Here is a 24,760-nt window from a genome sequence, read left to right as displayed (position 1 = left end):
CCTCTCCTTGGCCTACGATACAGGCCTGGGAGAGATGAAAAACATAGAATAGGATTGAAACCCATACTCCCCTGGCTTTGCCATGGTCATAGTAGGTGACAAGTACTCGCCCCACACCCCCACTTGCATTCACATGCTAGGCTCTCCAATAAAAGCCAGATTCCTGGACCTTTTAGATTAGAATAAGAAAATACATGTTTTTGGCATGCTACTTCTTAGAAAAAAACACAATTTCAGTGTCCAAGAATATGAGGTTTATGTTTTGTGAACTACTTGATCTTGCCTAATCGTCTAGGAGGGTTACTGATGCCACTTCCGCCCATTCCCCAGGATTTCATTATTTCCGATTCGCTGCCACGATGTGATGTGTTCATCATGGACTTTAAGAAGGTTTTCTGTTGCCTTCTCCTCTCTATATTATGAAAGTACTGGAGACAAAGATTAGCTCTTCTTCTTATCTAGCCCAAGGGTGCTACGTGCACAAATGCCCTAATTGCACAAACTTGGGGGAGGGCCATTGACCCAACCCCCATGCAATGACAAAGAGCAAGAAGCATTGGCAAAACCAAGAAGTCTCGCCTTTCTGAACTATTGAATTTGCTAATGGTTTTTAGTGATGCTGTGCCGCATGTCTAAATATGAAACCCCAAACGGGTGTTATGATGCAGCAGTGGCATCATTTTGTTGGTGGGTGCACCACATACGCATGGACCTTCAGAGTGCAGGGGGTGATCTTTTTATTTACTGATGCTAGTTGGATTGGTAACTTCAAAAAAGGGAAAAACGTGGGTGGAAGGAAGCAACAAGGCTAGCAGTCGGAAGCAAGACAAAGTGAGCTGGAGGGGGAAGGATCATGGAGGATGGGGTCAGAGTCAACATGGAGGATGGCGGGAAAAGTACGCAAAACTGGCAAGACAGAGCATGGTGGACCAAAGAAGAACAGAAGCACTTGGCGGAGAGAGCGAGAAATGTAGAACAGGGAGAAGCACAAGGGGAAAAAATGCAGGGGTGATGGGGAGAAGGACATGGGCGAGATCAACATGGACCACAGTGGAGGGACGAAGAGAAGTACATAAGGTGGACAGTAGGAAAACACATGCACTCACATGGAGTGCGTATTAAAACGAGAAACAGAGCGCCTGAAAAGTAAGCAGTGGTGGTGAGGATGGTGAGAGGCCATGGTGGATGTCAGCATAGTGTTGGTGGTAGTTAGGGTGCTGGTAGTGGTAGGATGGGGATGAGGGTGGTCAAGTTGGTGGTAGTTGGGTTTGTGGTGGTTATGGCAGTTTGGTGGCTAAGGAAGGGTGGTGATGGTGGTTAGATTAGGGTGGTGGTTAGGGGGAGGTAGTGCCAGGCTGATGGTGGTAGGGTGTGTATGGAGGTGGTAGATATTGTGGTGGTAGTTAGGGTGGCAGTCATGGCATTGGTAGGGTGGTGGTGATGGTGAGGTTGATTGTGGTGGCTTTTGAGTTGGTTAAAGTGGTGGTGTTGTTTAGGGTGGCCGTAGTTGGGGTGGGTTGGGTGGTGGTTAGAGTTGTGTGGTGAAGGTAGTAGGGTGAGAATAATGAAGGTAGTAGTTAGGGTAGGTTGGTGGTGGTTTGGGGTTTTTTAGGTCATAGGTAGGGGGGGTGCTGGTGCCAACGGTAGGGTGGTGGCGATAATGTAGTGGTAATGTGATAACGCCCGTGAATCACTGACTAAATATCAACAACAAAAATATAGAATGGACAGAATATCGACACCAAAATATCGAAGGTCAGAATATCGACTCCCTATCTACAAACAGGTAAGTACAAAAATATCGAAGACAAAATATCGCTGTTTAAAATATAGTTTGTAAATAATATTGAATTTTTTAAATATGTTAAAAGTAATATTAACTTAATTAAATAATCAATATAATTAAATAAAACATACTTAAAATTAATTTTAAAATGTTTAAATTAATAAATTATATATATAATCTGTTAAAATAAATTTACATCAGCGTTGGATAGCGGGAGGGTAACATTTACTATTCCCACTCCAGTGAGTGCAACAGTAGGGAAACCGTTGGATAGCGTAGGGGTAAAAATTACTATTCCCACTCCAGTGAGTGCAACAAAAGGGAAAGCAAAGCGTTGGATAGCGGGAGGGTAAAAATTACTATTCCCACTCCAGTGAGTGCAACAGTAGGAAAAGCGTTGGATAGCGTTTGGGTGAAAATTACTATTTCCACTCAAGTGAGTGCAACAGTAGTAAAAGCTTTGGATAGTGTAGGGGTAAAAATTACTATTCCCACTCCAGAGAGTGCAACAGTAAGGAAAGCGTTGGATAGCGTAGGGGTAAAAATTACTATTCCCACTCCAGAGAGTGCAACAGTAAGGAAAGCATTGGATAGCGTAGGGGTAAAAATTACATAAATTCCCACTCCAGAGAGTGCAACAGGAGGGAAAGGGTTGGATAGCGTAGGGGTAAAAATTACTATTCCCACTCCAGAGAGTGCAACAGTAGGGAAAGCTTTGGATAGCGAGGGGTAAAAATTACTATTCCCACTCCAGTAAGTGCAACAGTAGGGAAAGCGTTGGATAGCGTAGGGGTAAAAATTACTATTCCCACTCCAGTTAGTGCAACTGTAGGGAAAGTAATGATTTAATTTTTAAATAAAAATAAATTATCAATACCAATAAAAAAGTAATTAGAATGAATTACCAATCACAAAATATTCAATAATTAATTAATTATAAACTCCCCTAAAGATATTATTTATAACAAAGTAATTACCTATTAGTAATTAACAACCAATTCATTTTCAATACCAAAAATGTATTAAGTAATACAAAAATTACCAATTAATAATTAACAATAAATTAATTATCAATACACAAAAATAATTTCAATAATTACTTAATTACAATTAAATAACTTCCCACTGTATTCCCCTATAAATCCACAACCCGCTCTGAAAAATAAATTAATACAATTAACATAATGATCAATTACTCAATAAAAATGAATTATCAATTTAGAAAATTTAATTACCAATTAATAATTAACAAAAAATGAATTAGCAATACCAATAAATAAAAATAAATAGGTACTTAATTACAATTAAATTACTTCCCACCCTATTCCCATATAAATCCACAACCCGCTACAGAACTAAAACCAAAATTAAATTAAAAATAATTCATAATTCCTAACAATTAATATTTAATTTACTATAATTAAATTACTTCCCACCCTATTCCCCTGTAAACCCACAACCCGCTACGGAGTTAAATTACGCAAAAATTAAATAACATAAAGATCATGACTTAAAAAAATATATATATACATTACAAAAATAATATGCACTTTTAACACATATACTAACATAGAAAACACTTTAAAAAAACAATATTATTAAAAATTCGATATGTTTTAATGCCTATATTATGTACTTCAAAATTTTAACAGTCGATTTTACTTACCAGTATTTCGATATTATTCACCACTATATTATGTCCATTCGATAATGTGTCCATTCTTTATTTTGACTATGATATTCTGTCCATTCTATATTTTTTTTACTCGATATTAGAACATTGGAATGTTGGGAGCTCCTTTGAAAACAATGGAGCGCTCTGGGTTTATAATGGCTGGTATAAGCCTGGAGCTCCAACATTCCAATGTTTCTTTGTTCACAGCTCTGGCTGTGAACAAAGGCTTCAGGGACCGTGAGGGGATTCCAATATCCTCACGCTCCCATAAGTCTTTGTTCTTTTTTGTTATAACATTCTGTCCTCTAGTGGCAGAATGTTCTAATAGCCTTATAGCCCTTCATAGTCGGGCTATACGGCTATTAAAGTCCCTCTCCCTTGTTAAAGGCCCTCGCCTTCGGCTCGGGCCTTTAACGCTGGAGAAGGCCTTTAATAGCCGGTATAGCCTTCTACGGCGGGCTATAAGGCTATATTATGTCTAGTTACGAACACCCGTACATGAAGACTGATATATATATTATATATAGTCTTTACAGTGCGGAGCATTTTTGCCATCCCACAGTGATCACTAATTTTAGAAATCACGAGTTGACGATGAGGAATCTTTTGAAATATTTTCGCCTGGACAGGCGAAATATGATCGTACTTACAACACTATACGAGATTAACTGATAAAGGAGTTGGAGTGGTCCTAATTACACAAATACTGTCTTTAAGGAGATGGTGTTACTCACACCACTCGAATATGGTGGAAATTATGGGCTAATATCTTTGTTTACACAAATAGTTCTTTTACTGGAGAGGAGAAATATGCATTAAAGAATAGATGGTGCCTAATTTTGACTGGTACGGTACGGTACGACAAAACTTGATGTTTTAGTTGTGTTGGGGTGATATTACAATTGGTCGGACCACAACACAAGTTTTGTAACTTTATCCCATGTACGCGGCATGATTTTCATATGTACGTAGCTGATGGGGCGAAGTAACATATTTATATTTTGATCCTTATTGTGGATCTCCTACCATTCAAAAATGGCGCGGAGTTCCAGATCCGGCCAGAACACGTGTATGAATAAACATGTTTTGGGAAAAGGTGCTTGCCCTCCACTACAGTACAGAGACGCGGGGAAGACCTACGCCTTCCGTACTCGGGCGAGTTGGGACCAGGACACTGTTTTTCACCGGTCTACTATTTAGTTATTTGGTTTGGGGACTTCGTGGGTACCACCCGGTATACGAGGATTTGGGGTTGTACAACTTCACAAAGGTCCAGTATTTCGTTAATATTACATCGTTTTTCATGGTTTTCACGTGGATTTACTGGAATGCTTTCGCCCTATTTTGGTTTCGAGTTTTATATTGCGGTACCAGTAAGATGTGGCTCATGGGGGGATCACTTTACGGTTTTAAGTTTACACGTCAGTGTCCTTTATCGAATACTCTGTGGGCACCATTGATGTAAGTATAATAATAATATTAGTGACACTTTGGCCGAGCCTGAAGTGACTCGTCATTTTTGTAGCTGTATAGCAGGCATATATAACGTGATAGATAGATGATTATTCTTTACCTTACAGGAGGTGCTACTAGAAATATACAAGTTTACTTTATTTTGACTGTGACTCAATCTGGAATCAGCAAACAGGAAAACCACACGAGGTATGTGCTGCGATTTTAATTCACATAATTAATTTACTATACTTTCGTGGTGACAGTGACTATTAGAATCATCAGGTTATTACTTTATGTAAAATGACACAAAGCATGTATTGTTTGTTTCATCTGTCACAATTGTGATGTAAAGAGTACTTCACTTAATGAATGGCGGGCTTAGAGTGGCAGCGAGGTGCCTCTGGGCTCTTGAGGAATATGGCAAACACAGACTTGGATTTATACCATCACCAGTGGTTAGGTGTTACTGATATCAGAATTTGTGTATTGAGAGTCAGAACATGTCGTATTGATTGACTAATACCAGCCCTGAAGAAGTCGTAGGGTGACTCAAACCCTGAGACGAAACACATGTTGGCTGGTGTGAGACAGTTTTATATCACCAGAATAAAGTGATGACTGGATGAAAAGAGGACGTCCAGACAACTATTTCTTTACTTATTGTTGGACATTATTGATGTACGTGCTCAGGACACTGGTTAATGTTTGCAAATTTTAAGGATGCGGGGTTGACATCCTTACCCTTAGAGCACTACCTATGTTTAGATTCTATAATTTGGAAAGACACAGCCTGAGTGCCTGATTACCCCGTCAACCCCCCTGCAACTTACAAAGGCGTAAGGTAAACATTAAACAGTGTAGGGCTCATTGCTAATCCCTAAGTTACACCCACTGTCAGAGTCCTAGCTTCAGAAGATTAATCACTTAGGGCCAGATGTACGACCGTTTTGTGCGGTCGCAAATGGAAACTTAGCCCGTTTGTAACTGCAAAATAGGTCAGCCCAATGTACAACCCTATTTTGCGAGTTGTTAACCTATTACCGACTGGCAAAATAAGGTTTGCGACTCACTATTAGGAAGAGGGGTGTCTCTTCCTAATAGCGACTCACACTTCAATGTACGATTGTTTTGCGACCCCAATTGTGGTCGCAATACACTTGCAGTTTACCACCTAATTCAAGTAGGTGGTAAGCCATTTGCAAACTGGAAGGGGTCCCCAGGGACTTCCCCTTTGTGAATGTGAATGGATTCGGAAATATTTTTTAAGAGCAGGCAGTGGGTCCTACGGACCACAGCCTTCTCTTAAACAAGCATTTACAATGCAACGGTCTCGCCTTTGCCAAAGTTAGAGCTATTGGCATTGTAAATGACAACATTTTTATTTATGTGTTGGTTTTGAAAGAAGATAAATAAATGGCATTGCCATTTATAATGTCAATAGCTTAATCTCTCGCAAATGCGAGACCTATTGGATTTGCACCCCCCCACACACACACACACAGAGAGCCACACACACAGAGCCCCCCACACACACAGAGCCCCCCCACACACACAGAGCCCCCCCACACACACACACAGAGCTCCCCCCCACACACACAGAACTCCCCCCACACACAGAGAGCTCCCCCCACACACAGAGAGCTCCCCTCACACACACACACAGAGCTCCCCCCACACACACAGAGAGCACCCCCACACACACACACAAGAGAGCCCCCCACACAATATAAAAAAAAACTTACCATGCGCATAGCTGGCAATAAAAAAAACGCAATAAAACAAAGCACAACCAGTGCCCAGGCAGTGGAATGGCCAGTGGCTTGTTTCCTGCCATGGATTAGAAATCTGCATCAGTGGATCACCGCATAGTGTGCATGGCATACAATGGTGGAAAACCTAGCTCAGCGGGTTAATGTGTCTACTGCAGAAATCTACATATAAGGTGCAGGGAACAGGTTATAATATTGAGTGTGTCGACGTAGCCTTTTATCTGAAACACGTAGCATTGTATCAAACAACACAAACACATATTGTGAAAGTTCTGGGAAGCAACTCAGCTAGTATAGTGCACTAAAAAGTCAATACCCTTCCCTCTAAAAAAAAAACCCAGACCTCGAGCTCACCCAACAAGAACGCATTCCTTTGAGCAGCAAAAACCGAGTTCGCCCTCCATGGGGGGCTTCATCTGGTTTTTTCCCACTAGGGTATTTCTACAGGGCAATCCTGGCCCAATGGACGCCTTTATAGGGTGCGGGTTCTCTGCCTGTGCATGCTGGCTGCAGGAGTCTTTACAGTACAGGATCTCTGAGCGATAGTACGGCGAAATGCACACAGACACAAGAGGAGAATAAGGTGTCACCATGTTGGTCCCAGGCCTGGGTTCTCATGTGACAATGCAATGCATTCTGGGGGTTGTAGTCATGGTCTGCTTCCATTTAGCTAATCATTCCAATGGTTTGTAGGTTCGAATCCCAGGAAGAATAAGTGTCTGTGATGGGAAGTGTGTGGTGCACTTTGGGGCACGAGTGGGGGTGCCAGCCTCAGTGTTTTAAGGGAACAGAGAAGGACATTTAAAAAAATCAGCATATGTTGGAAAACGCGTTTTTTTCCCCTTAAAAAGCCCATTTTGATTGAGGATTTTTTATTGTAACCGAGACATGTCTGCAGTAATTACTAACATTGATTCCTACTGACTTCGGCTAACTGTTCCAGGAACCACAATTTGGCAAGGAGGGAGATGGGAAGGGGAGGGGCAGGCAAGAGTTTTAAACTTAAACTGCCTTAAACAGCTCTGGGACCGTTTAACCGCAAGGCCACGGCGCAGGCTTCATGGTGCAAAAAAATGTTATGAGATATGCTTTTTTTTGTACATGACGGGGTTGTGAACGGACTACCTGCCACAGCCCACTGCCCCCAAACCCAGGGCTCCAGGTAATACATGCGCGTGCACGAGAGTGTGTGCGCTCGCTAGTGCGCGCTGAACCGTTTTACTTATCTGGCAACGATAAAAATAATGCAAAAAATGCCACATAAATAAACATTAACAGTAGTATTCATAAAGTAACTACGAGAGCGTGTTGTACACTTTCTAGAACAGTATTATTGTGCTTTTCAATATTATTAGAAAGCAGCGCCTCAAACGATGTCCTGAGGAAGACCACCCCAACATCTTGCCTCCACTGTCACCCCAATCCCTGCACTCCTGGACTCCCGCCCTCCTGGGTGCCTTGAGGCGACCGTGGCTGGGTGGCAAAAAGCCCCACAAGGCAGCATAGAATTCTGTTTCTAAGCGCTACGATAATGGTCCCTAGATAGCAGGCACAAATACTACAAGCAAGCGTGCTATTGTTTTTGAGAAGGTACTCGACGTGCAATGCCTGCACGCACCTACGTGTACTGTATGCGTCGATGGGGCGCGGACAAGCAGCCGTTCATAGCAGCAGGACGGGGGACGTGGGGCTTCTCGGCTGTGTGTGGAAACATGGAGGCGGTGAAAGGCTAGATGGATGATGCGCAGCACAATACATACATTCACACAAACAATGATGCGCGTTGTGTCATGACAGCAGCACACATATGAGCTCCGTGATAAGTAACACTGCACCTTACACTGCTGCACTGAAAGTAAAGCAGACACTCGCTTCTTTTGCACGCCCCTATCTAATCTTGTAATAAACTGCTGAAATGTCGATTTTGGGAAGCCAGGTTCTCCTTTTCACAGCTGCATTCATGCGTCCTTATCTGCGATTTACAGCTTGTTTTTTTCGTTTAATTTTTATTTTTGTTTTTTCTCCCAAGTCCGCATTTGCTGCACGCCATCCGTTTTCATCTGCTCGCTAATTGTAATACCATTACCGCAGACATAATTTTATTAGTAATCAAGCAGGTCATCAAACGAGGGGGAAATAACTTTATTGCCAAGTTCTGCAAATGCCAAAAGGGTAATATCCATGTAAGATGTAAATACAGGGATGCATGCTACAACACGTGACTGCAAAACCACCCTTTGCAAAAACATAGACTTTCTAATATGGAAAAGCAAAATCTGCACCTTTCAGAAATATCGGCCTATAAAAAAACATCTTTATTCGGCCAGATTGACTTCTGACATATCTGAGACCGCGCTGCTCTCGCTGCAGCCCTTGCATATCTGCGGCCAGGGCCTTGAATGGGGTCTCAGGCGAATGTCCTAGTGGGATATTTATGTAAACTCGAGTCTCTGGTATTTTCCCAAATATGTTTTTGCAGTCCACCTTTTCACAAATTACCAGTGAGCGTGGAAACTTTGATGAAAGGCGCGTTATATGTGCATGCTTTAAAATACATCAACACACAAACAAGAAGGACAAGAAAAACGTGCGAACACTGGCCCGGATCCACCGGTCAGGAAACTTCCCCGAGGCAGAGAAGGCATGCTGGTCTGGCGGGTAAAACACAACACTATGCACACTCTCGGGTTCGGAATGCAAATATTGTTTTATATCCTCCTGGCCTTTGACTTTTTTTTTTCATGACTAAGCGTCGGGCGAACTTTGTACCAAGAAAATGATAGTTTGAGGAATTTGGATTTGGTCAAACTTCTTCACCATAGCCACTACTAAAGCGCCGCCCCTGCCCCAACACACCATGTGCCTCCACCCCTGATAAATAAAGAAGGCCACGTGAGTCAGAGAAGGCCTTTCCTGAGACCATTGTCTGGATGTGTGGCTAGGACAATGGCAGGAAGCCGAGCAGTCCGGCCTGAACACAGAGCACGCGCTCCAAGGCCGGAGCAAGGCAGAGTTCACCCCGAGGCGCCTTCTGCGAGGTCCCAGTGCCGAGAAGCCCCGCTCTGTCGGATACCCCACTCTCCAGGCCCCCTTCGAGCCTCCAAAGGACTGGCCCCCAAAGCTTGCCTGGGCCCCACACCCCCCTCGCACTGCGCGAGCCGCAGGAAGAAACAGGACCCGCACCGGCCACCTTATTAACCCCTCATGCGCATCCCTTGACCCCTGCCGACCCTGTCCTCCACCCACTGAGAGCCCCTCCCCCACCTACTCTAAACATGATAAAGCGGGCCGGATGTGGGGGTGAAAGAGCATTGTCGCCTTGGATAAATTTAGCAATCAATTGCAACAAAATTATGAATATTTTACCACGTCATTGCCAAAGCGCCCTCTCACCTAATGTTTCACTTGGAAATCAAGGCAAGGGGACATGTGATGTGAGGAGTCTGAAGGGCAAATTGTAAAAAACTGGGCAAAATGAAGCGCTGCTGGAGGCAGGGGCTCGGGGGGTCAGGAGACAGAGGCGCGGCAAGAGGAGTTTTTTGTTTTTTTAAAGTGGCCTGTCTCATCGTCCAAAGGGATACAGTCAAACATACAAGCAAACACAGATGAGCAACCTAGAAAGTCGTGTATAGAGACAGGAACATAGACAGAGCGAAACACGGGCAGTGAGACAGGCATAAATAGATACGCAAGCATAGACAGAGACACTGACGCAGCGCTAGACAAGGGCAGTGAGACAGGCTGTACAGATAAGCGAATTCGATGATACTGGAAAATTTCAGTTTTATTATCTGCAACGTTTTTAATTCTGTCACGGTCAGAAAGACGAGAGTTTATTTTCTCTTTACTCCCATAGTCAGCACCATTAATAAAAGTTAACAAGGTCATTTTAAGATTCGGGGGGTGTGTTTTTCGTGCTCTCCCCTTCCCATTGGCTGGAAGATAAAATTCCAGCCAATGGGAAGAGGAGAGGGCGGGACTTAAAAAAAGACCCAGAAACGCCCCCGAATCGCGTCGGGACGGGGAAAAGAGTAACGGACACCCATCTCTTCCAATGGCTAGCCTCCATTTATGGAGCTAGCCAATGGAAGAGAAGGCGGGACAAAGCCCCACACTGTAGGATCATAAGATTTCGCCCTGTGCGAGCACTGCTGCACAGTGCTACGGCCAGGGCGAAACCTAAAAATGAAATAAAGGAATATGGGATGCATTTAAATAAAAAAAATCTGCTTTATTTAAAAAGCAGTCACAGACATGGTGGTCTGTTGACCCCAGCAAGCGACCATCCCTGTGAGTACTAGCCATTCCCAATAGGGTCTCAAAGTGCGCCTACCTCATGAATTAATGTGGCATGCAATTTACGACCCCAGTAAGAATAGCAAACAGTGTCTGAGACACTGTTGTAAATTACATTTTGCGAGTCACAAATTGGGAGTTGCAAAATGACGTATTTGCGACTCCCAAAATGGAAGGGTTGTACATCTGACCCTTAATCCCCCCGTTTCTAAATATAATAAGCATTGGCAAAGCCGGTGTGTTTCGCCTGTGTGAATTCTATTGTTCTTATGTCTCGGCTAGACAGTTCATGTGCTGTCTCGAAGAGATGTGTCATGTTATATCAGTGAGCATACAGGCCGCCCATCTTCCATCAATAGTAAACTTCAGCGTCGTTCTCATTTTCGTTGATGCCATTTGTCATGGCATGTGGCCGTCATGCCCTCTTTTTGTGTTTGGCCTTCCCATAGTGCATGGACCAAGTACATGTCTCCTCACACTGCCCCCAGAGCTATTTTTTTCTTTGTTTTCAAGCACTCCATAGGAGTACTTGTGATTTCAGGCTGTCTCCCTTATACACATACACACATACCACTAAAATGCATGGACCTGTACATAAACAAATGCCTTTCTTAAAAAGTTGTTAAAACACGAACAGCAGTTGTTTATTTTGATTTTTTGCACGTTCCGATGGTATTATAGCATTCGCTCTGTCCTCCGTCTTGCAATAAGGCGAACACGAGCTGATGGTATTGGAGCGCCTTAAGTGCTCACTAGTTACATTCCACAATGACATATTCATTTTTTTTAAACCTTTCATTGTTGCTTCCTCCGGCCCTATCACCTCCTGCTTCACCCGTCCCACCAATACCTCCCTCGTCGCTGCTGCTTTAGGTTTTTTAATTATTTTTGTTCGATCCAATGGTATTGGAGAACTCGTTCCGGTCTCTATCTTGTCATATTCTCCCTTGTACACATTCACATCTACCACTAAAATCCATGCACGTATACATAACTGAATGCATTTCTTAAAAGGCTGTTAAAAATGAACAGCACTTGTTTATTTTTTTTGCATGATCCGATGGTATTGTGATGCTCACTTTGTCCTTCGTCTTTTTTTTTGTAAACATATTTTATTGATTTTTATTCCATAATCAAGGCATTGGTTCATGAATATTTATACTCTCCTCCCCCCACTGTTAACATGCATTTACAACTCCACTTTGTCATCCCATTAGTCAGGATTCCAGTTTTACAGTTCTTGGGATTATTTGAATGACCACCTAAACATTACCAACCCAACCGCATCCTTGTCGTGACCAACTATGCTCACATACTATGATAACAACTAAACTATTGAAGACCCCCTCCCCTCCCCTCCCCTTCTCATCGATTTCCTCCCGCCACCCCGTCACCGGTGTGCGCTCAATTAAGACATATGCAGATGTGAGGACTATGATAAGAACAGATCAGGATGCTCTATCTTGGGACTGCGACTACTCCTGTGCTCCCCCGTCTCCTTGTTCTCCTTCCTGATCGGTTGTATGGGCAATCAATGACTGAACCAATTCTTCCCAAGCTTTCGCCACTTCCAGTGCCTTTTCATTCTTCTGTCGGATCGCCATCTGATAGCGAATCGCACCCTCGCTACTAGCCCACTTAAGGAACTCCCCCTTCCATCTTTTACCACTGGGCCCCTCTTTTGAATTCCAGCGCATCGTCAGTTCCCTTTTTGCTAATATTAGGCCCAAATCCATAAACTTACTAGTCACCTTCGTCTTGGGTGTATGAGGAAACCAATGTAGGATGCAGGTCGCCATATCGAAAACCAATTGGCGTTCTGTGAAGAGGTTTAAGAGATCCCCCACCTCAATCCAATAGGTCCCCAGAGTCGGGCATCCCCATACCATATGCTCCAAGTCTGCCCCCACTACAGCACATCGAGGAGACAGCACATTGTCAGCAATATAATGTTTCATAATCTTGCCCGGTGTCAAATAGGCTCTATGTAGAATAAAGAAATGCACCAGTTGGAACCGGGCATTTCTAGTACCCTTTCATGCCCTATGCTGTATGTGCCCCCATGTTGCCTCCGGTATAGGCTTACCAATGCTCTCTTCCCATTTTAGGCGCCGAGTGTCCAACGGGGCCAAGACTTCAGTCAGCATACTCGAGTACAGGCACGTAACTGCCTTGAAAGTACCTGCCGCCATCATCACATACTGGCACGCCATCGTAGTTTTAGGTTCGGTCAATCCCCCTCTCCAATGTCTCAGTATCGCACGCGCTAGGGCCGCATGTATCAAGAAGCCTCCACCTGGGAGATCAAACCTCTCCTGTAGCACCTGATAAGTCAACAGCTCCCCATCTTCGTATAGGTCCCCCAGTACTTGGATCCCTGCCTGTTCCCAGTCCCTCAGCGATGACCAATCTCCTCCATGTGGCAAGGCCATCAACATGTCCAGCTGCATCTCTGCGCATAGGGGTGCTGCACACCCGCCCTCCGCTGGGATCTATTCCAGCACAACCTCAGGGTGTTTTCCTCCGAATGTGAGGTAACCGAGGTCCAACTTCTGCTGCAATGCTATAAAGGACAGGACATGTCTCAGGATTCCTCCCCCCCTGACAGAGTCAGGGCCCCTGAACTCCAATGCCACCGCCTGCGTAAAGACCTGTAGTTGCGCTGCTATATAGTACAATTCAAGATCGGGCCCTGCAAGGCCGCCCTCCGTTCTTGGTCTCATCAAGGTCTCGAGGGCCACCCTACGTCTCCCCGATCCCCAAATGAATCCCACCATCATGGACTTCAAAGTGGCGAACACCGAGCACGGCACCCAAATAGGCAGAGTCCTAAAAAGGTACAGCACCCGGGGGAGAGCCACCATCTTCAGTAACGCTATCCTCCCCATCACGGAGAGTGGAAGGGCACCCCATAACACCATACTCCCCTTTAGGGCCCGTATGCACCTCCCTATATTTCCCTCCAGCGTATCACTGATGCCATGATAAATATGAACTCTCAAATACGCTAAGCAAGATGGTTCCCTCTTCACGGCCAGCATCAGCTCGGGGACTTCCCTTCTCGGCCGCACCGGCAACAGGCAAGTCTTAGACCAGTTAACCTGTAATCCCGATACCGCCCCAAAGCCGGACAGCAATCGTGCTGCCCCTGCTAAAGCCCCGCTCGTATCCGCCAAAAACATAAGCAAATCGTCTGCGTATAGGGAAATGTGTTGCTGATCCCCTCTAAAGAGTAGGCCCTCATACCATCGTCCTAAGCGAGCTCGCGCCACCAGTGGTTCTATTGCCAAAGCAAATAATAACGGGGAAAGTGGGCAACCCTGTCGTGTCCCACGCGCTACCACATGCTTGAGGGAAATCATCTGTCCCACCTTAACTCGTGCCACTGCTGCGGAATATAACACCGTTGTCCATTTCACAAACGCCTCACCCAGCCCAAAACGGCTCAACGTTTTATATAAATAAGCCCATTCTAGGCTATCAAAGGCCTTTTCTATGTCTACAGAAAGGATCGCCGCCTCGGGTGAGCCTTCGCAAGCTTCCCCCAGGACCCTTATCAGTCTTCGGACATTGGTGGCAGTATTCCTGGTAGGGATGAACCCAGCCTGATCCACATGCACCAGGGTCGTCATATGCTGCATCAGGCGCGAGGCCAGGATCCTACTAAGGATCTTGTAGTCCGTGGTCATCATTGATAAAGGGCGATACGCTGCTATGTCTACGCTATCCCTCCCTGGCTTCAATAGTGGAACAATGCGGGCCTCCCGTATTGTTTCCGGTAACTGTCCTGTTTCCCGCGCCTCCCTATAGACCTCTAAGAGCCTGGGCGCCAGTATGTCTATAAATTGCAGATAGAACTCCACCGGTAAACCATCAACCCCTAGAGTCTTATTCCGCGCCATTTGTTTAATGGCGCCTCGTATTTCCTCCAGGGTAATGTCCCTGCCCAAGTGTTTCATCTGATCCTCATCTAATTGAGGGACTTTCACTTCTCCCAAGTAGGCCTCAATTTCGGTATCAGCTGCCGTTAACGTACTCTCATACAGCTTCTCATATTACGACCGGAACTCCTGCATGATCTCCCTTTGGGTATATACCACATTGCCCGCACACCTGCCTCCAGGGCCAAAATCGGGGAGCCCCTCGGTGTAGGGTTTGCCAGCCAAGCCAACAGTGTCCCGGCCGTATCGCTCTCCCGCGTGAGCCTTCTCTACATACTTCCTATAGTCAAAGCAGCGGAGCCTCTCTACTTCCTGGGCCAGCTTCTCTTTAGCCTCCGACGCCTCTATCTGGAGCTCCGGTCGCTCTGGCCTCGCCTGTTCTACTAACCTCAAGCTCCTTTCTGCTGTCTCCACGTCCTGCAGCAGAGTTCTCCTTACTCCAGCAAATTTACTTATGCATATCCCTCGCACCACAACTTTAAAAGCATCCCACTCAACCGCCCTAGTGGCAGCAGTCCCAGCATTCTCGGTGAAATAACGCGTTATCCCCTCTTCTACTTCTCTTCTAAACACCGGATCATCCAGTGACTCAGGGCACATGCGCCATGTGGGAATTGCAGCTTTATCCATCATCCAATGTAATGTAACTAACAATGGGTTATGATCCGACAGAGTCCTCGTGAGATATTCAGATTGTGTCACTGAGGGTACCACTGATGGAGAGCATAGTACAGCGTCTAGCCGAACATGCAGCTCGTGTAACGCTGAGAAATAGGAATAATCCCTATCCTGCGGGTGGTGAAACCTCCACACATCTACCAACTGCCACTGGGCCTGCCAATCAGCCCTATACTTGGATAACCTATGAACCGGAGACTCCGCCAAGTGGGGGTGGGACCTGTCCATGAGTGTATCTGCAATTGAGTTGAAATCCCCTCCCAAGATAGTTGGGCCTGCCAGGAACTGCGCCAAGGTGCCAGACATCCGGTCCAAAAATCGCACCTGGTCCACATTGGGTGCATAAACACTACACAAGATTACCTCCCTGCCGTACAGGCGTCCTTCTACCTCTACAAACCTACCCTCCCCATCAATCGTATGTTTGAGCACCTGGAAGGGGACCCCCGCTCTTATCCAAATCAGCGCCCCCCTCGCGAACGCCGAATAAGTGGTGCTAAAAACCTGGCCCCTCCATCTACGTTGCAGCGCAAACCCTTCTGCCTTCGTGAGATGAGTTTCTTGTAGCAGAGCTATGTGTATCCCCCTCCTAACCAGGTATGCGTGAACCTTATGTCTTCATGTCATCGTGTGTAGTCCCCGCACATTCCAAGTAATACATTTCAAATCAGGTATAGCCCCCATTATCACATTGCGATTTCTGCCTGCGTTCATTGACATTGTCCAGCACACCGCTGACCCCCAGAACCCAACCCCATCCCCAACACCCCCATCCCCCCTCCCGCCCTAGAACAGGTCCTAAAACAAAACAGTTAGTACCCATCCAAATCATACTCACACAAACCACACAGCTAAGCCCAGCGGTAGCCACCGCAGGCACACCTTAAGGGCTACAGCTGGGGGCCTGGTGCCGACGGGTGACATCGCTCTCATGTAAGTTATCTCCGCTGGAGGCGCAGCACCTTGCCCTTTGGTCTCACCAGTGTCCAGGTGCAGCGCCAGCCGGAGAGGCCTCTCTCTGACCCCAGCAAGGATCGCGGGGCTCGTCCGGCCCTATCCAGCCCTCAGCGGCATCCAGCCACATACCATCCGGGCTCCGTTCCCCCTAATTCGATCTTGCAGAGCCCTTCATGGTCACTGCTGCAATAAGGAGGTACGGTCACAGCACTTTCCTCACTGGGCCCCGCTACGGACGTGATTTGCAAGCTGCAATTCCAGGCCTCCCGCGTTGTTCCCCCAGGGCTCAGAGAGGGCCGCTGCCCTCTTGACTATATCCCGGGAAATCTCCACTCTTCCTGCACAGCTCAGCAGCCACCTGTATTCCTTTCGCCGTTGGTCCGGGCTACTGATCCTCCCCACGTGGCATCAGCCTCATCTCCCCTCCGTAATGCTCCATCCAGCCTTGTTCAGCGTGTCTTGGGGCCCGAGGGCCCTCCTCCAGCTGCTGCTCGTGCGGTGCCAGGACGCCTCCCTGAGCTGACCCCCAGGTATGTGGCCTTCAGTTGTTCCTGGCCGGGATCCAACTCCCAGCCTCAGCCTCTACCCGCAGCGATCCCAGCTTGCAGCGCGCCACCGCCCCCCGGCTAACCGACCGCCTCCGCAGCCGAGGGCCGTGCGACAGGCCTCGCACCACTCACCGGGACCCGCGGAAGGCACTCTTTGCTCGACCCTTCCCAGCTCCGCCGTCGTGGGCCTCCGATAGCCGCGGGGGGGGGGGTCAGAACCCAATCTCCGAGCCGAGATCTTCACTCACGCAGGCCGCTTACCTTGCGTCTGCCGAGCCGCTCCCTTCCGATTCGTCAGCGCAGCCGGGCACTCCGAGCGCACTCCCTGCAAGCGCCGCTGCGCATCCCTACGGTCTCGGGTTCCAGGGGCCGGTGCTCGCCGTTTCCGCTCCAGCGATGCCGTCACGGGCCGTCCAGCCACCTCAAATCGCCGCCGCCGGAGGCCCAGACGTTCTTCTTCGGGCAGCCGCCATTTTGTGCTTCTTCCACTCTGCAAATCCCTGCCCGCTATCCCACCAGCGCGCCAGGCTGCAATATGAACAAAGTATCACTGTATGAGGACTTATCCCCGGCCCTAGGGTCGCCACCCCTCATTCACTCATTGTTCGCCTTCCAGTGCCAGCACTCCATCATCACTTCTCTCGGGGCCCACTCCACCACCCTCAAGCCCCGTCACCTAGAAACATGAACTATCACTCATCCAGAAGTACATCGTCTGTGGCCGGGGTAACCTGTGGCATCCGAATACTGCCACCCTCCGATGTCTCTGTGTCCGACTGAATCTTATCTTCCTCAGAGTCCGTGCCCTCCGGCGTCTGCATTGTCTGACTGCTAGATAACGCTGATAGTGCCTGCAGCGCGTCTTGTTTCCCTTGAGCAGTTTGAGCTTAAGATGGTTTCTGCACCTCCACAAAGTATCAGAAATCAGTACTTGCGCATTCTAGGTCTGATGCAACTGCAGTGCAACCAACAAAAAGGAAGTATCAACACATAAACTGACTGTGAGAAGTTTGCCTGGCATATGATGTCCACTATTCTAGTGGGCACCTTGCACCAGTCCAAACAATATTGATGGTAGGTTTAGACAACCTTTATAGAAAGCTATCCTAGTAGTAGCTGTGGAGAGCAGCCTTCAAGCTAGGTCATGAAAGAATGTAAAGCAGCTTGTTTTACCAGTCTATAATCTCTTGAATGATCAAATGAAAGTATGCCACACAAGGTATATATCAAATATATATGTATTTATTCAAAACACAACCCCTCTAGTCTCTTTATGAGGCTAGAGGTAAAAGTACAATACAAGGACTTTTAATAGCACACAGTAAATAGCACAGTATACGTTTTGTCCTAGGGTCCTTACAAACCATATACTAAAATAGTGGTATAAGAACCACGTGAGGGATAGAAGTGAGGCCTAGGGCTTGTAGAACCGTTGGGACAACCAGGAACCACCCAAGGTAGGGACGCAGGAGACCCACGGGGGACGCGTGCAGTGTCTAAACACAGCCGCGAATCACCATTGACTTCTATGGAGGAAAAGCAAGTTGCAATTTTAAGGATTAAGCACACTTGGGAGTGAACTACGATGGAACCCTTTCAGACTTAGACACTTCGAGAGTCAAGATCCACGGGAGTACTGCCAGTGACCAGGATGGCGACAGGAAGATGCCAGCCGATGTCGGGTGCTTTCAAGTGAAGTAGGTGAATCTTGGCTCTCAGCCATGAGGACCAGGAGGCGTCGATGACGACCAGGAACTGGATTCGAGCTGTCCCACGAAGGATGTGAGTGCTGCAGCGTCAGAATCCGGATTGGACCCAACAGCCTTGGCAACAGCAACCCACCCAAGAAGACAAGATTGGCTTTGGTGCAGACCAGCAAGGTCTGAGGGACTCACCCTTTGGAGGGGAGGCAGGGCACGTCTGGAGCAACCAGGAAAGCCCAAGAAACAAAGGATTGTCCTTCATGTGAACCCACTAGCCAACGGACTAGAGATCGCGAAGGAGCCTCGCGCTGCGGTGAAGAAAGGGGACTCACAGGACACTCGTGGAGTGCTAGTGCAAAAGGTGCTCGGGGCAAGGGCAACAAATAGCCCAATGCACAACTTCGAGAAACTTCGGGAAGTAGATGCAGCTGCAAACTTGCAGGATGTCCAGGAGTTCCAATCCCACGTCTCTCGTGTCAGCTACAGGTCTCAGCTCTGCTGGGGACTCGTATCAGCCTCGGAAATGTCTGGAAGTCTGTGTCCTGTGTCACAGATTCTTCGGGATCCGACGGGAGCCTTGAAAATGCAGCCCGGCAAGATGCTCTTAGGTGCCTGTTTGAACAGGGGATCACTCCTTGACCCCAAGGGAGATTTTTACGTCTTCCAGTCGCTATGGAATGTCGAAAGTCCAGGATTTTGTCTTCAGAGTTTCGTCCAGGGTAATCTAAAGTCCTAGGGACTGGGTTCCTATACTCATACTAAGTTTAGGGGATGGATTAACTCTAAGGTCCCACCTAGGGGGGACCTGGGGAGGGGGTGGTTACACCCCTTCCTCTTTGTCCAGTTTCACGCCAGTGCTGGGGCTCAGTGCCCCAGGAACCGCTTTGAACTGGGAAATGCATGGGACATTTTGTGTGCCCCAGGCAGTGTCTGGAAAGCTTTCACTGAATGCAACCCACCCTGTCCCAATACACTAAAGCCTGTCTGGGGAGGTGCTGGCATCTCCCTGGACAGTAAACCTATTGTCCTGGCCTCCCCTGCCAGCGTTTCTTCCAGCAGCAGGAGGTCAGACTCGTCTCTGTGGCAGCAGCATCCATTTTGTGATGCTGAGGCTCTTTTAAACTTTAACCGGGTATACCAGTGTGTACATGTCTTCTCCCTCTAGAAGGGTGGAATGTTACCCCCGCCGCCAGAACTGGCAGGGAGGTAGTATTCCAAAGTGTTTGACACCAAACACGACATGTTAAACCAAAGTTAGCATTAACCGCGAGGATTATAATGCACTTAAGAGTATATGGTATGGCTATATCATAGAACAGCTATAAGGAAGGATTTCTGAGAGCTGCTGAGGGGCTCAGCTCATGCTAGGGCACCCTCTCACACAAAACCAAGCACTCTGCCTTCAGGATTGTCAAGGCCTGCCATGGGAGAGACTTATAGGTTAATATGTGTCTTTATGTAAAGGTAGTTATAGGTATACTATAACTCAGTAAGGGGTGTTTATACCACCTTACCTAGGCTGCAAGTGCAGACCTGTGGTGCTATTTTGGAAGGCTTACCAGAGGTGGCATAATACATGCTTCAGCCCCTGGTAGGCCTCTGGGGTACCTATGCCCTTGGTACCTAAGGTACCATATACTAGGGTCTCACAAGGTAACTCAGTAACCAATCTGGGATGTACCTAAAGTCAAAGAAACCTAACAGTGGGACATTCTTAGACACAGCACCTAACAAAAAAGTCACCCCAATTTGATAATTGATATACCCGGTATTAAAATATGGGTGTGTGTGCACACTGAAAAGCACCCACTGTAACAGTGCTAGTTTCCTATTGGAACTGAATGGATTATTACAACAGCATAGGTGCACCACAAACTTTGGCATTTAGTTAACAAATTTCAATGAATCACAGAAAATGTAGTTCCTCATATTCATTTCTTTATTTCAACACAAGAGGAATGAAGCACCATACAGCCGACGCGTTTCGTCCCAAACAATGGACTTCTTCAGGGCTGTTAAGAATAAACATTTAAAAAAACATATAAAAAAGACATATAAAAACACATAAATATACAAATGTGCAAAGAGACCAATATATATACATTTATATACACATTGGACATTTGATAACAAAGCAGGACACAACAGCAAGGATCCTATTTTACAAAAACCGTTGTTGGCGTCCCACTTATGGTTATTATGTGTTTAAACAGGCATCAACAGACAGACAGCATGGACAATTATATATAACAAGTTATAATTGCATGAACAGTAACATATTCAATTTGGATTGAGACCATGTACCTCAGGATAAGAGACGTCACTCAACATGTCCGGTATAAGCCAAGATATCAAATACATATCAGAGATGAGCCAGACAAATAAAAAGATGAAAAAATGAAAAAAGATACAAAGAGTAAGACGGGGAAGGGGGAGAAGGGCGGGGAAAAAGGTAAGGCAAAAAATATATGTGGAAAGAAAAAAGAAAGAAAGGAGAACAAAGAAAATGTATCAAACCTAGTAGAGTAATTTGTGCATCAGGAAGGCGGATAGGAGCCCATATAACACAACAGGAGTAAGAATATGGCCCATAGTTGATAATCCCCTTGTTAGCCTGGTCTGACCATCTCAAGCATCCATCCTCCTTTACCCATTCTTTCCCCCCTGTTCTATATAGCAACAGTGGTCCTATGTTCAGTATTCAGGTTCTGCTGAACACAAGGAAAATAGAGAAAAATGCAATGGCATCAGTAACCTACAATCGGATGACCCGTAAGTTCAAAACAGAAAGCAATACATCATTTGTCAAAATAGATACAGGTTAAGTACACAGTGGGGAATTATAGACTGGGGATAGGGGGAATATCTGGAAACTCCAGGCAAAAATGTACCTTATATAAGTGAAGAGAAATTTCAAGTGACGAAGGTAAGTGATGGCTCCAATGAATTAGAACCGCAGAAAGCGTGAAAATTGATCCAATAGATCTAAAAATAGGGCACAATAAAAGTCAGTACGCTTCTTTATATAAAGAGCTACGATAGAAGAACAGTCAAGTCATCTGTGTGGCATATGGGCAAAGCAAAATAAAACTTACTAAAATCAAGGCTTCCAAGTGAGTGTATCTGGTCAATGTAACCCCTGGTTCACAAATGTGTGATGGAGAGTAGGAACTATGGGTCCAGAGACTCGATGCTAATGCGTGCGATAATATATAGGTCTGTAAGGATAAGAGGAGGCATAGTTAGTGATATCCCACTGGTGGGAAATGGTTTGGAACTTCTTATCCAAACTCGAGAGGCGGATGAATCATCCATGTTGAAAAGGAACTAGTCCATGGCCCATATGGGGTCCCATGTGTCATTCATTCACTAATGCATCTAGTAAAAGGAGATACCGCCCGGGAATAATGACCAGAGGTTAAATCCACTAGGGAACCTCTTGGAAATTAAGGTAAAAGAGTAAACGCTTACCTATCCATTAATCTTTAAGGATATTAGCGCCAGTAGCACATCATCTATGGTTAAGTGTAGTGGGTAAAGTACCCAATCTGTCGAATATTAAAGCAGGTCATATAAGATATAAGACTTATACCCAGGCAACTTGTAAGATGCTGGCAACCTAATGATCTAGGACAAGTAATAACGATGCATACCCATGGAAAGTGTGCAGTTATTGGATGGAAATGGACCCTATTAACCTTCAAAAGCAGAACATATTGTGCTATCCGTATGTAAATAAGAAGAACCCGGATGGCAGCGTCTAAATCGCAAATAATAGGCTATGGAGCGCTGTCCTAAGTAATGCACTATATCTAGCCCCACAAGGCACCCCTATGGACTGAGTTTCTAATACCTGTTGATTATGCCATTAACCTTAAATGACTCCTGCAATGTATAAATCTAAAGCTAGCATCCTCAATATAGTCCCCACCGATATATAGGTAAAGATGTGTCCAAGCGTGCCCACTCTCGATACCAGCATAATAGAAAAGTAAAGTAAAAATAGCATCTAAAACCACCCCAACAGGAAAGTAACAGAATGAGCCCTAGCTTTCACTAAAAGTTAAAAGTAGGATCACTTAAGCAATCCCCATCCCGAATCGGGCCCCAGTTTTCCCACAAGTCGCTTACCGGAATATAATAAGTCCGGACAGTGAAGTCTTTTCCCCAGCGGTGACCTGAGCGCGTCCTCCGGCTCCGAATGTTGTTTTGGTAGTTCCGTGCTTCTTTTATAATGCGCATGGCCAGACGAAAACGGCAACACCTGTGATCCGTCAACTAGCAATGGCTCTGACGGGTCACCTGATAAATCTTGTCGTAAGCGGCGGCCATCTTATAATGTGTAAATATATACGAGTATTAAGCGGTATAACAAAATAGTCATTACCAAAAATTCAAAACTACATAAAATCGTGGTATAGGGCGGCGATATTACCTAAAAAACGGCATTGGCGACCTTAAGACTACCAAAATTGGCGCAAATATATAAAGGCCGATAAAACATATCACGTGTGTTTTTCTATATATCGATACTTCCGCTGTAGAGGGCATTAGGTGCAGATAATAAAAAAGAATAAAAAAGAGGCGGCAGCTTAGAGTAGAGCTGCAATCTTATAGTAATCCATACATAAAGAAGTGCCTCGTTGATATCCAGTATTTTTATGCGCTCCTCACGGCCATCTATAATTGGCTGCAATTGCCAAATCTGGTACTCCTCGATCTGCACCGTAGGTAGCCCTAATTGTAACCCACAACACTTTGTCACCGCACATAAGTAACCCCAATAGAACAAATGTTCTTTGAGGTAATGACATTTGTATTCAGAGAAAGAAGCTAGTAATAACCAGAACAGTTGCGTGTGCCATTGCTAAAGAACGGGGGAAATTCAGAAAGGTTCCAAGGGATAGTAACAAATCTATAACAGGAAAAAAAAATAGTAATAGATACAATTAAAGAAAATCTCTCTCAAGGCAAAACATTAATCTGAGCAGGACGTATACAGTAACATCTCGCTCGTGATGATACATGAATATAAACAGAACACATTTTATCAATCACAGTAAATTACTTAAAAGATATAAATATTTGAGGCAAAAAAAGTTTTTGGGGTGACAAACATGATCCCATATTTGTTGTTCGAAAAAGGTGTATAATATTACGGCCAAAGCCAACAAAAGAAGGCAACAGCACATATGTAGTATGTATAGTACCTGTATGCTACAGTATAGCCCAGAATAAGGGATAGCATAGCCAGCCCTCTATGCTATTCCCTAACTGCTTTCAGGCAGATCTAATTGGCTCGGACAATCTTACTCAAAACTGAACGATCTTATTTTTCAGCGACTGTCCCATAATTACCAAGAATGTGATGAGAGGCCATCATTTCCTACATGTAAACTATTCCAAGAAATAATGGAATTCGTCCTCTGTATTGTGACCCAATTCTATGCAACGCGATCTGCATATCCAACCTGCTTCCTTTCTTCCTAGGGCCAATTCCCTGTTGCCCCCCCTAGGGCGCACAGGTTCATGATCAATGCCAATGAACCAGAGGTTCTCATCTGCTGTGTGATTTTCCTGCATGTGGTATGTGAGTGGGTATTTTAGGTCTCCATTGCGTCTTGCCCGAACATGCTCCTGTATCCGTATTTTCAGGGCCCTTTTGGTGCTGCCCATGTAAATCTTGTTACATGGGCAGCCCAATATATACGTTACATATTTGGTATTGCAATTAATCAGATGTTCTATCGTGTGTCTCTTATTGGTGTTGAAACAGAACTCCTTAGTTCTTTTTTTTCCTAATTTGCACACATTGCAATCATTGCATGTGTAAAAGCCTTTTGTTGTTGAAGTTAGCCAGCTTGATTGTTTGGGGGTCACAAGTTAACTGGGGCATAGCATGTTACGTAGATTTTTTCCTCTTCTGTAGCATACTTTCGGATTTTTTGTGAG

At 45.6% G+C, this 24,760-nt stretch overlaps 1 long non-coding RNA gene across 40 annotated transcripts in view; it reads left to right on the top strand.

Annotated features, from left to right (window-relative positions):
- Positions 1–24,760, top strand: part of LOC144756055 (uncharacterized) — a 1,542,626-nt gene that overhangs the window by 923,730 nt on the left and 594,136 nt on the right. For 36 of the 40 annotated variants that reach the window (XR_013595047.1, XR_013595045.1, XR_013595040.1 and 33 more), the window contains one exon: positions 5,042–5,123. The exons of the other annotated variants lie outside the window; for them this stretch is intronic. This is a non-coding gene — a long non-coding RNA (uncharacterized LOC144756055). The remainder of the gene's footprint in view (positions 1–5,041; positions 5,124–24,760) is intronic. 40 annotated transcript variants of the gene reach the window in all.

This window comes from Lissotriton helveticus, chromosome 5_1, assembly GCF_964261635.1.
Source record: "Lissotriton helveticus chromosome 5_1, aLisHel1.1, whole genome shotgun sequence".
Taxonomy (NCBI): Eukaryota; Metazoa; Chordata; class Amphibia; order Caudata; family Salamandridae; genus Lissotriton; species Lissotriton helveticus.
The sequence above is the reverse complement of the archived record's forward strand: the minus strand, read 5'-3'. Positions and strand labels throughout refer to the sequence as shown.